Source organism: Xenopus laevis, chromosome 6L (assembly GCF_017654675.1).
Source record: "Xenopus laevis strain J_2021 chromosome 6L, Xenopus_laevis_v10.1, whole genome shotgun sequence".
In the NCBI taxonomy this organism is placed as follows: domain Eukaryota; kingdom Metazoa; phylum Chordata; class Amphibia; order Anura; family Pipidae; genus Xenopus; species Xenopus laevis.
The window spans coordinates 2,953,552-2,966,071 of NC_054381.1; the positions used below are offsets into that span (position 1 = coordinate 2,953,552).

Here is a 12,520-nt window from a genome sequence, read left to right on the forward strand (position 1 = left end):
CATGCTGGCACAAACTCATAGTATTATTATTTGCTATGAAGTCCAGTATCTTATCCTTTATTAACCCTTCGAAAAGCTTTCCTTCCACTGATGTCAGACTAACTGGCCTATAGTTCTGAGGCTGAGAACGGGATCCTTTTTTGAATTGAGGCACCACATTAGCAATTCGCCAGTCTTTCAGGACTATGCCAGATCTCAATGAATCCTGAAAAATTAAGTAAAGAGGTTTGGCAATCACAGAGCTAAGCTCGCTAAGTACCCTGGGATGAATACCATCTGGCCCTGGACCTTTGTTAATCTTAACATGTTCTAGTCTCTTTTGAATTTCCTCATGTGTGAATTACTAGATGTAGTTCTAGAATTGGGATTCTATTACTAGAATTGGGACTATTAAGGAAACTTTCACTTATTGGTTCCTCATTTGTGTAGACAGATGAAAAATATGAGTTCAGAATCTGCGCTTTTATTTTGTTTTCATCAACCAGCTGACCCCCCTCTGATAGTAAGGGTCCCACCCCTTCCTGCTTCATCTTTTTTACTATTAACATATTTAAAAAATAATTTTGGATTTTTTTTACTGCTTGCTGCAATATTCTTTTCTTTCTTTTATCTTGCCTTATAGCTTCTTTGCATGATTTATTGGCCTCCTTGTACCTTATAAATGTTTCGGCTGTACCAGATAACTTGAAAGCCTTCAAAAGCAGGTCTTTTCTTACCCACCTCAACACCAACGCTTCTATTGAACCAAAAAGGTTTTGCTTTGCAACGACGTTCCTTGCTTACAAGTGGAATATACTGACAAGTAGATTTATTAAGCAGCATTTTAAAGACTTCCCATTTCTGTTCTGTGTTTAACCCTGTGAAAAGCATTTCCAACTTAATATGTTGCAGAGATGCCCTTATACTGTCACAGTTTGCACGTCTGAAATGTAGTGTTTTAGTTGGTCCCTTATAGAATTGCTTCTGCAACAGAATCTCAAAGGAGACCATGTTATGATCACTATTCCCTAAATGCCCCTCACCCACACAAATGTTAGAGATGAGTTCAGTATTGTTAGTTATTACAGGTACAAAAGAGAGTTATTCCTAGTAGGTTCTTGAACGAGCTGGAATAAAAATTTGTCATTCAGCATATTTACAAACCTACTCGCTTTTTCTGTCTTAGCAACCCCATTACCCCAGTCAGTGTCTGGATAATTGAAGTCACCCATAGCAACAACGTGACCCAGCTGTGAAGCCACTTGTATCTGCAAGAGTAGCTGGGCTTCATACTCGACACTTATACCAGGTGGTTTATAACATACACCAATGAGAATTCTCTTTGTTACCTTTTGCCCAGTCAAAATCTCTACCCAGAGGGATTCTACACCCTCACCAGTGGCAGCTATTGTTATTTCTTTAGCGCATGGCTTTAATTCAGGCTTTACATACAAACACACTCCTCCACCCGCTATTTAATCCCTCTGTCCCTCCTAAAAAGGGTGTAACCATTTAAATTCACAATCCAGTCACATGTTTCATCCCACCAGGTCTCAGTGATACCAATTATATCATAATGTTTAGAGCAATTAATTCCAGGTCTCCCATTTTACCTGACAAACTCCGTGCATTTGCAGCATACAGCCGAGGTTACTACTTTTACTTGTGAAATTTGCATTACTTAGTGAAGAATTATACGTTAAGTTAGTATTAGTCTGTTTTCCTTGTAACAGAGGGACCTCCTTAGCTGGTAAACTGTATGCCCCCTCACTCCTCCCCCATGACCCCTTACTAATCCCACTGCCCCGTCTGCACTAGCTTCCCCATAATCCTTTATCTCACCCACCCCACCTTGCCTAGTTTAAACACTCCTCCAACCTCTTAGCCATTCTTTCCCCTAGCACCGCGGACCCCCTTCCATTGAGGTGCAAACCGTCACGACTGTATAGGTTGTACCCAAGGAAAAATCAGCCCAGTGCTCTAGGAACCCAAACCCTTCCTTCCTGCACCAAGACTTGAGCCACGCATTAAGCTCCCTAAACTCCCGCTGTTTTCCTAAACTTGCACGTGGCACGGCCAAAATTTCAGAAAAGATGACATTGGAAGACCTTTCCTTGATCTTAGAGCCTAGATCCCTGAAATCATTCTTTAAGGTCTTCCATCTACCATTTATTTTGTCATTAGTACCGATATGCACTAAGACAGCTGGGTCATGCCCAGCCCCACCCAATAATTTGTCTATCCGATCAACCACATGCTGAACCCTGGCACCAGGTAGACAGCAAACTGTTCGGTTGTAGCGATCCTTATGACAAATTCCCCTATCCACTTTCCTAATAATTGATTCCCCTACAACCACAATCTGCTTAGGCCTGACTCTACTCTCCTCCCCACCACTACTAGAGAAACTGGTCTCCCGGCTGTTAGAGATCAGCCCCATGTAGAATTCTCAATCCAGAGTTCATACCCCCATCATCTTCTCACAATCTGGCAAATTTGTTGCAATGTATAATCTCTGGATCAGCCTCCATTTTCCTTTTGCCCACCTTAGATTTTCTAACTGTCACCCAGCTAGCTGCCTCAACATCCTGCTGCTGTTCTGTTCCCCCCAAACTATGTGACCCCGCTAGGTCCTGCTCAGTGAGCAAAAGACTCCTTTCAGGATTTTCAATCGACTGCAGTGTTGCAATTTGTTGCTCTGGTGCTCTAACTCCAGCCTCCAAAGTGGCAATTTGCTCACAACCACCACAGAGGTAAGAATTTTGGATCTCTTGTTCCAAATCTGCATACATATGACAGACTGTGCACTGAGTCAGACCTTCAATCTTGCTAGCACTCATTTTTCCAATTACAGATCAAGACAGGAATAAAAAAAAAAATTAAATTAAATTGCAATAAAATTAGGGTTTAGCACAAACTTTTGACCTAGATTGAACCTCCTTTAGTTTCTAACTCCACTTACAGATCCCCCACTTAATTCCTGTGTTTGGGTACAAAATCTGGTTTGGGCACAAAAGGATTTAATTACCGTATATACTCGAGTATAAGCCGACCCGAGTATAAGCCGAGGTACCTAGTTTTACCTACGAAAACTGGGAAAACTTATTGACTCTAGTATAAGCCTAGACACAACTATAGCCCTGTCTCCCAGCAGCGCACATTCTGCCAAAGCGACCCCCCAGCGATCAACCGGACTTCTTTGCAAAGTTGATGGTGACAGAGAATTGCCAAACGGATTACTGTGTGCATTGTCCCACTGTCCCACTACCATGTGCAGAGGGTGCTGTGTGATATTGCCATCACTGTTAATCTTTCGTATAACCAACAGAGGGCGCTGTGTGATATTGCAGTCACTGTTATTCTTCCATATAACCAACAGATGGCGCTGTGTGATATTGCAGTCACTGTTATTCTTTAATATAACAAACAGATGGCGCTGTGTGATATTGCAGTCACTGTTATTCTTCCATATAACCAACAGATGGCGCTGTGTGATATTGCAGTCACTGTTATTCTTTAATATAACCAACAGAGGGCACACTGTTATTCTTTCATACAAACAACAGATGGCACTGTATGATATTGCAGTCACTGTTATTCTTTCATACAACCAATAGATGGCGCTGTGTGATATTGCAGTCACTGTTAATCTTTCATATAACCAACAGATGGCGCTGTGTGATATTGCAGTCACTGTTAATCTTTCATATAACCAACAGAGGGCGCTGTGTGATATTGCAGTCACTGTTAATCTTTCATATAACCAACAGATGGTGCTGTGTGATATTGCAGTCACTGTTATTCTTTCATATAACCAACAGAGGGCGCACTGTTATTCTTTCATATAACCAACAGAAGACATTGTGGGATATTGCAGTCTCTCCCCAAGTGGACTGTTGGTATAGGAATGATTAAAAGTGACTGCAATCTCAGCTACTCGGGTTGGGTACCGCTGAGCCGAGTATAAGCCGAGGTAGACTTTTTCAGCACATTTTGGATGCTGAAAAACTCGGCTTATACTCGGGTATATACGGTATTTTACAAAAAATCAATGTAGCAAATGCAGTTATGTGTAAAGCTATGTAGGTACAAAAAACTTGGACAGAATATATACTGGTGTAAATAACTAGTACATGCCAAACTAGATTTCATTGACAAAATAAATACTAAAGCAAGATCTTATAGCACAGGATTCATTCTGTCAACAAAATAAAAACTCAGTTTCACAGAACCGATATCAATTCTGTGTATAGGGTACATGTATCCCTCATTTATAGTGCACTAATAGGACTAGTAAGGGGTAGTAAATGCTGTAATTAGTCTCTCAAGTAGAGCCAGCCAGGCTGAGGGCTACATACAGTATACGGAGTAGCTCTTGGCTCTACCAAGGAATATAGAAGGGATTTGATTCCTGGGACTTAGATAGATCCCACCTGGGTTTCACATATCAGGAGTCCTTAGAGGAAACAGGAGAAACTCTGGGTGGACTGATATTTCCCTCTATTCCCTTCTATCAGAAGGAAGACTCTGGTATTTGTTACTATTATGAGTATACACTCACTACTGCTCAATGATTGTGCTTTGTACAATTTCTACTCTCCTGTATGGATTGTTGTAATAAATCAGTTTTAATAATTGTCCAGGAACCACTGGTGCTCAATTATTGTGTACGGCCATACAATTGTAGTTGCACAACACCCTGCCTCCATTCCGTTGTGAGGGCTCACTCCCTGAGAACTGTAGGCGTCATCCAGAGCATCATTTATGGTAAAGCTACTGGTGAGAGTAATGGAGCCGCTCATTTAACTATAGACTTACACGTGAAACAATAGTATCAGTCGCTTTACTGAACCAATCAGAACAAAGCTTATTGCCCTATAACAACAAGATAGAAAGTTACCATTTCTGCTCTACATGGCTCTATCATCTCTATTGCATAGGATACTATCTGATCCAAGTAGAGAAGAAGGAAGAGAAACTCCAGCAGTATTACTGCAAACAACTCTTTATTCCAGGCAGTGGTAAACACATGTTTTGGGTTCAATACCCTTTATCAAGTGAATAAGGACCATTAACACATGCACCCATTAAAAACTCATATGCACTTTGACCTATACAACATAGTGCAGTCTGGGTAAGCCGCTCATTTAACTATAGACTTACACGTGAAACAATAGTATCAGTCGCTTTACTGAACCAATCAGAACAAAGCTTATTGCCCTATAACAACAAGATAGAAAGTTACCATTTCTGTTCTATATAGCTGTATCATCTCTATTGCATAGGATACTATCTGGCCTGCTATAGAGGCGCCCTCTAGTGGTCCCTGTGCTGTATAGCAATACACATAAACAAAGAATAAAAGCACTGCTGTTAAACACTACAGGCTTTTAATTGGAAGTTCTTACAAATGGCTGAGAAATATAATTTGAGCAAAATGTGTTGATGATTCTAGAGAAAGAAAAGAATGTAAAACAGAAATATGATCATTTTATGTGATATGGCTATTCTTATTATTCTTGTAACTTATCCATCATTATAATATCCCCTCACTAATGTCTGACAAACTCTCACAGTCACTAATAAGCTTTGTATATGATTGTTATTCTCCAATGTCTCCTCCTCCTGTAATCTTGCACCATTTATAGCAGTCTCTTAAGCATGTGCTCAGCTATAGTTCAACTACTACATAATAGGTTTAGCCAGAGATGTGGTACTGATATTAGTATTATAGTATGATATGTACATCGTATGAGCAGTCTCTAGTTAGCCGAAGTTCGACTACTACATTATTAGTGTAACAATACAATTCAGCCACTCAAACAAAATGGGTAATTTTAGGGGAGCATAATTTTTTTTAAAATAGAAGCAGCAAGTTACCCAGAACTTCATATTCATTTATAAGTCACAGGGTCTTACAATGCTGCCCCCTTATGTGCCCCGTACTTATCTCTTTCCCATCAGAGTGGGTCGGGGGGGGGGAGTAGAAGCAGCTAAAGAATTTTCAACTTTGGATTCGGCCAAATCTTGCTGAAAAAGGCTAAATCTTGGCTGAATCCCAAACCGAATCCTGAACTCGGTGCATCCCCAGTACAAGTGGATTATTTAGTAAAACTCAAATTTTTCTGGTCGAGCTTTTTGGGGCAAAGCATTGAAGAGAGCACAACCGCACACATATTACACACACGACACATGTCAGAACTGACAAGACCAGAATTAGAAAAGAGCAAATGGGTCTGATCTGTGTCAAGTCAAGTAGAAACATAATTGTGCAAATTATAGCACATTGGCTGCAACTGTGTCCGCCATACTTTCCCCTGGTAACTGCACCTGCACCTGCATTATAGGGAAAGTGGGTAAACAACATGGCCATTAAATAAACCTTAAAGTCTATGTAGTACAATGTGTAGCCTTGGTGATTTTATATAAATCTGCCAAATCTGAACTGCACATCTCCTTGCCCAGTGGCACTCCAGGTGCATCATACACAATAAAATAGAAAAATTGTATTTTCCTTAGAGGGAGTTCAGAATCCATCCACCAGTGGGTCACTCTGCTGCCTTACTGAGCCACATATACAACATTTATCTATATGGAAATATTCACCCATGGGGAGTCTCTGCCTTTGACAAAGCTGCCATAGTGATGCAACAATAGTTATGTAGTAGTTCAACTACAGTTCATTATTGACTAAGAAACTACTTACAAGGTCTACATGTTGTACCAGAGAATCAGCAGAAAAGAAGATGGGGAGCTACTGGGGCATCTTTGGAGACACAGATCTTTACTGCTAAAGGGCTGTGGTTGCCCTGGGCTGGTACAGAAGCACAAAACATGATGTACAACATTTATACCTACTTCTTTAGTTAAAGGAAAACTATACCCCCCACACAATGTAAGATATTGCATAAAACAGCTCGTATGTAAAACCCTGCTTCATGTAAATAAACCATCTTCATAATAATATACTTTTCTAGTAGTATGTGCCAGTGGGTAATCATAAATAGAAAACTGGCATTTTAAAAAATAAGGGCCACCCCCTGGGATCGTAGGATTCACGGTGCACACAGTCACTTATTAAATCATGTCACTTCCACCTAAGGAACATATCCAAAATACGATCATTTATCACCCAAGACGCTGCCAAAATTCTTATTCACTCTCTCATCATATCGCGTCTAGACTACTGTAACTCTCTTTTAATTGGCCTCCCCCTCCAGAGACTGTCAGCTCTCCAGTCCATAATGAACACTGCTGTGAGGCTCATACACCTCAGCAACCGCTCCCCCTCTGCCTCGCCATTCTGTCAATCCCTGCACTGGCTTCCGTTACCTTTCAGAATCAAACTAATGACCCTGACATTCAAAGCACTTCATAACTCTGCCCCACCCTACATCTCTGAACTCATCTCTATATACTCACCCACTCGCTTACTACTCTCCTCTACTAACCTGCTCCTCAACTCTTCTCTCATTACCTCCTCACATGCTCACATTCAAGACTTTGCAAGGTCTGCACCCCTCCTCTGGAACTCTCTCCCACGGTCTGTCCCACTTTCTCCCAACCTTTCTGCTTTCAAAAAATCTCTGAAAACGCACTTCTTTCGAGAAGCCTCCCCTCACTCTGCTTAACTACCAAATGCAACACCACATACAGTACCACATTTCTCACCCACTTAATTCGATCTTGCCCACTCCCACACCTTGTGTATTACTCCCTTCCCTTTAGACTGTAAGCTCCTAGGCATAGGGCCTTCCTCACCTTTTGTACCTGTATTGATTGTGATGTTTGTTACTCCATATATTCTATATATGTAATTCATGTGATGTAGTTGTATAATCACATTTACTTTACAGTGCTACGCAATATGTTGGCGCTATATAAATACATGTTAATAAAAAACATACAAGTTAGGTCACATGAGCCAATTAACAGACAGAGTTCTGTCTTTTCCTTGCACAATTCTTCCTGTTACAGTTAGAGCTGCAGTATTTCTGGTCACGTGATCTCTTCCTGTTACAGTTAGAGCTGCAGTATTTCTGGTCAGGTGATCTTCCTGTTACAGTTAGAGCTGCAATATTTCTGGTCAGGTGATCTCTTCCTGTTACAGTTAGAGCTGCAGTATTTCTGGTCAGGTGATCTCTTCCTGTTACAGTTAGAGCTGCAATATTTCTGGTCAGGTGATCTCTTCCTGTTACAGTTAGAGCTGCAATATTTCTGGTCAGGTGATCTCTTCCTGTTACAGTTAGAGCTGCAGTATTTCTGGTCAGGGGATCTCTTCCTGTTACAGTTAGAGCTACAGTATTTCTGCAAGTGCACAACATACAAGTGCCGTGTTACTTTAAAACCAAGAATATTACTGCAGATAATTGTATCTCCATATCTCTAAGTTGGCTACTTCATGTGATAGAGTGTGAGAAGGCCCGGAGCTTTGTGTTCCACAGTGGAACTCATGTACTGAACAGCAGCCAGCGCCATCTTGGATCAGAAGACAGAGGAGCTGTGAGGCGGAGTCTCCACTGAGCGCATAATTGTACTTGCGCTAAGAGAGTCTACATGGTGGAAAGGCGCATCATTGTGTTATAATAAGAACACTATAAATGCACTCTTAAATGTTGCATTTTAATGTGTTTTTATAAAAGTTTCCCTTTAAAAAGCCTTGTAGCCCCGCCCATCTGTTCCCCTTCCCGACACCTCCTTTCCCAGGCTGTGCAGGGGAGCCGGCAGGACAGTAGGACAGGAACCAATCAGCAGCTAAGCTGACCTGATAGGGAACTGAAGCCTAAATTTGCTTGTGTGACTGCAGGACTGTGATTGGTTGTCCCCTCCTACTGTGCTTCTGGTAGGGACCATTAGGACACACCCACCCCTCATTTGAAATACAGGAACAATAGCAGATCTATAGGGAGATATAATAAAGGGGTCATTTATAAATATAATGATCATTTTTAGCTCAGAGTGAAAGCTGACATATACAGTATTATACACATAACTATGTGCCAACCTATTCCCAGCGTTACTTTAAATGGGGGACACATTAAACATACAGATTTACATACAGAAATAGCTGATAATTGAAATTGGCAAGTGCCTGGACCAAAAGAGATTTAAATCCTACAAGAACAGATTCATTTTGATGCTTTATCTCTCTTTGAAGAACAAAAAGAAATACAACTAGACCATTTATTTATGGTTATATATTTCAAATAATTTCAGCTGTTACATATTATAAAATATTATGAACACAAGTCATGGTCATTGCATCCATGTTCTCAGTTCCCATGTCCCACATGCCTATATAGTGTATAGTGTATAGTAATGTCAGACTAGAGGAGGGCAGGGGTATATAGTGTATAGTAATGTCAGACTAGAGGAGGGCAGGGGTATATAGTGTATAGTAATGTCAGACTAGAGGAGGGCAGGGGTATATAGTGTATAGGAATGTCAGACTAGAGGAGGGCAGGGGTATATAGTGTATAGTAATGTCAGACTAGAGGAGGGCAGGGGTATATAGTGTATAGTAATGTCAGACTAGAGGAGGGCAGGGGTATATAGTGTATAGTAATGTCAGACTAGAGGAGGGCAGGGGTATATAGTGTATAGGAATGTCAGACTAGAGGAGGGCAGGGGTATATAGTGTATAGGAATGTCAGACTAGAGGAGGGCAGGGGTATATAGTGTATAGGAATGTCAGACTAGAGGAGGGCAGGGGTATATAGTGTATAGGAATGTCAGACTAGAGGAGGGCAGGGGTATATAGTGTATAGGAATGTCAGACTAGAGGAGGGCAGGGGTATATAGTGTATAGTAATGTCAGACTAGAGGAGGGCAGGGGTATATAGTGTATAGGAATGTCAGACTAGAGGAGGGCAGGGGTATATAGTGTATAGGAATGTCAGACTAGAGGAGGGCAGGGGTATATAGTGTATAGGAATGCCAGACTAGAGGAGGGCAGGGGTATATAGTGTATAGGGATGTCAGACTAGAGGAGGGCAGGGGTATATAGTGTATAGGAATGTCAGACTAGAGGAGGGCAGGGGTATATAGTGTATAGGAGTGTCAGACTAGAGGAGGGCAGGGGTATATAGGAATGTCAGACTAGAGGAGGGCAGGGTATATAGTGTATAGGAATGTCAGACTAGAGGAGGGCAGGGGTATATAGTGTATAGGAATGTCAGACTAGAGGAGGGCAGGGGTATATAGTGTATAGGAATGTCAGACTAGAGGAGGGCAGGGGTATATAGTGTATAGGAATGTCAGACTAGAGGAGGGCAGGGGTATATAGTGTATAGGAATGTCAGACTAGAGGAGGGCAGGGGTATATAGTGTATAGGAATGTCAGACTAGAGGAGGGCAGGGGTATATAGTGTATAGGAATGTCAGACTAGAGGAGGGCAGGGGTATATAGTGTATAGGAATGTCAGACTAGAGGAGGGCAGGGGTATATAGTGTATAGGGAAGGAATGTCAGACTAGAGGAGGGCAGGGGTATATAGTGTATAGAGAAGGAATGTCAGACTATATATCATTATACTGTGGGAGCAGCAGGAGAGCCGGGGCTGCAATTTGCTAAAATCAGTCTGATCTGTATAACAACACTGAGCTCCTGCCGACCCCTGACTCTCTCCTTATACTCACTGCACTAAGTACTATCAACATCTCTGTAATTCTACTGCTTGTACTGCAATGGGACTGTAACCCACCAACAAAATGGCAGCACCCCCACCTTATAGAGTCTGATACTAAAGCTGTGGGCTGATCCCAAACTGGCCAATAGCATTAAGAAAGGAAATGACTCCCCCAGGAGTGGATTATACATTCCCAGTCTCCTCCCAATACACATCCCTCACAGAGCCGAGATTTAAAGGGACTCACTGGGAACTGTGTCCTGCAACTCCCTTCTCCTGTGTCCCCGACATTCCCATCCCCCGCACTCACATCTCCTGCCTCATCTACTTGGTAAGTCATTTTCCCTCCTCCTCCTCCTCCTCCTCCTGTACTGTCTGTGGGACTGGGGCTTAATCCTGCTGCAGGGACTGATAGAGAGGGGAGACTGGGGGTTAATCCTGCTGCAGGGACTGATAGAGAGGGGAGACTGGGGGTTAATCCTGCTGCAGGGACTGATAGAGAGGGGAGACTGGGGCTTAATCCTGCTGCAGGGACTGATAGAGAGGGGAGACTGGGGGTTAATCCTGCTGCAGGGACTGATAGAGAGGGGAGACTGGGGGTTAATCCTGCTGCAGGGACTGATAGAGAGGGGAGACTGGGGGTTAATCCTGCTGCAGGGACTGATAGAGAGGGGAGACTGGGGGTTAATCCTGCTGCAGGGACTGATAGAGAGGGGAGACTGGGGGTTAATCCTGCTGCAGGGACTGATAGAGAGGGGAGACTGGGGGTTAATCCTGCTGCAGGGACTGATAGAGAGGGGAGACTAGGGGTTAATCCTGCTGCAGGGACTGATAGAGAGGGGAGACTGGGGGTTAATCCTGTTGCAGGGACTGATAGAGAGGGGAGACTGGGGGTTAATCCTGCTGCAGGGACTGATAGAGAGGGGAGACTGGGGGTTAATCCTGCTGCAGGGACTGATAGAGAGGGGAGACTGGGGGTTAATCCTGCTGCAGGGACTGATAGAGAGGGGAGACTGGGGGTTAATCCTGCTGCAGGGACTGATAGAGAGGGGAGACTGGGGGTTAATCCTGCTGCAGGGACTGATAGAGAGGGGAGACTGGGGGTTAATCCTGTTGCAGGGACTGATAGAGAGGGGAGACTGGGGGTTAATCCTGCTGCAGGGACTGATAGAGAGGGGAGACTGGGGGTTAATCCTGTTGCAGGGACTGATAGAGAGGGGAGACTGGGGGTTAATCCTGCTGCAGGGACTGATAGAGAGGGGAGACTGGGGGTTAATCCTGCTGCAGGGACTGATAGAGAGGGGAGACTGGGGGTTAATCCTGCTGCAGGGACTGATAGAGAGGGGAGACTGGGGGTTAATCCTGCTGTAGAGAATAACCAGTACATACAGACACTGCACTTGCTGTTGGTATAATTATTATTGTGAGGTGTGAGTCCTGTGAATGCCCAGAATTGTCAGGCAATTACACGGCCACCTAAGCAGGTCCTTCAGCATGAATGACTTCACTGTGCAAATTGGCCAATTAGGGAGCCTTAAGCAGCAGCACTTTCGATTCAGTGTAAAAGCTGAAGCTCCCCCTGATTGGCCAGTTTGTAGATTGAAGTAGTTTGTGGCCAATGAGATTTATTTTCTCATCCCTTGTGGCTCCTGTGTCTCCCGTGTAAGCCCACCCCCTCCTGCACAGAACACGAGGCTAATGCAGAGGAAAGGAATGAGCTGAGAGCAGCGGAACTGCAACTTCTTACTGACCTGCTGCTTCCCCTGTAAGTTTCTCTAACTCCTCATATTTTACTTAGTCACATGGGAATCACAATGGGAATCTGGGGCTGTTATACGTGGAATTTCCACTTTATTCTTTTCCTATGACTTCTGGGCTATTATATATATGTTATTGCTTATGTGCCATCCTGCT

At 43.1% G+C, this 12,520-nt stretch overlaps 2 protein-coding genes across 5 annotated transcripts in view; one reads left to right on the plus strand and one right to left on the minus strand.

Annotated features, from left to right (window-relative positions):
- Window positions 1–12,520, minus strand: part of XB5897957.S (hypothetical LOC495453 S homeolog) — a 658,286-nt gene that overhangs the window by 312,434 nt on the left and 333,332 nt on the right.
- LOC108719569 (gastrula zinc finger protein XlCGF57.1) overlaps window positions 1–12,520 on the plus strand; it is a 135,159-nt gene that overhangs the window by 31,934 nt on the left and 90,705 nt on the right. The window lies entirely within an intron of this gene.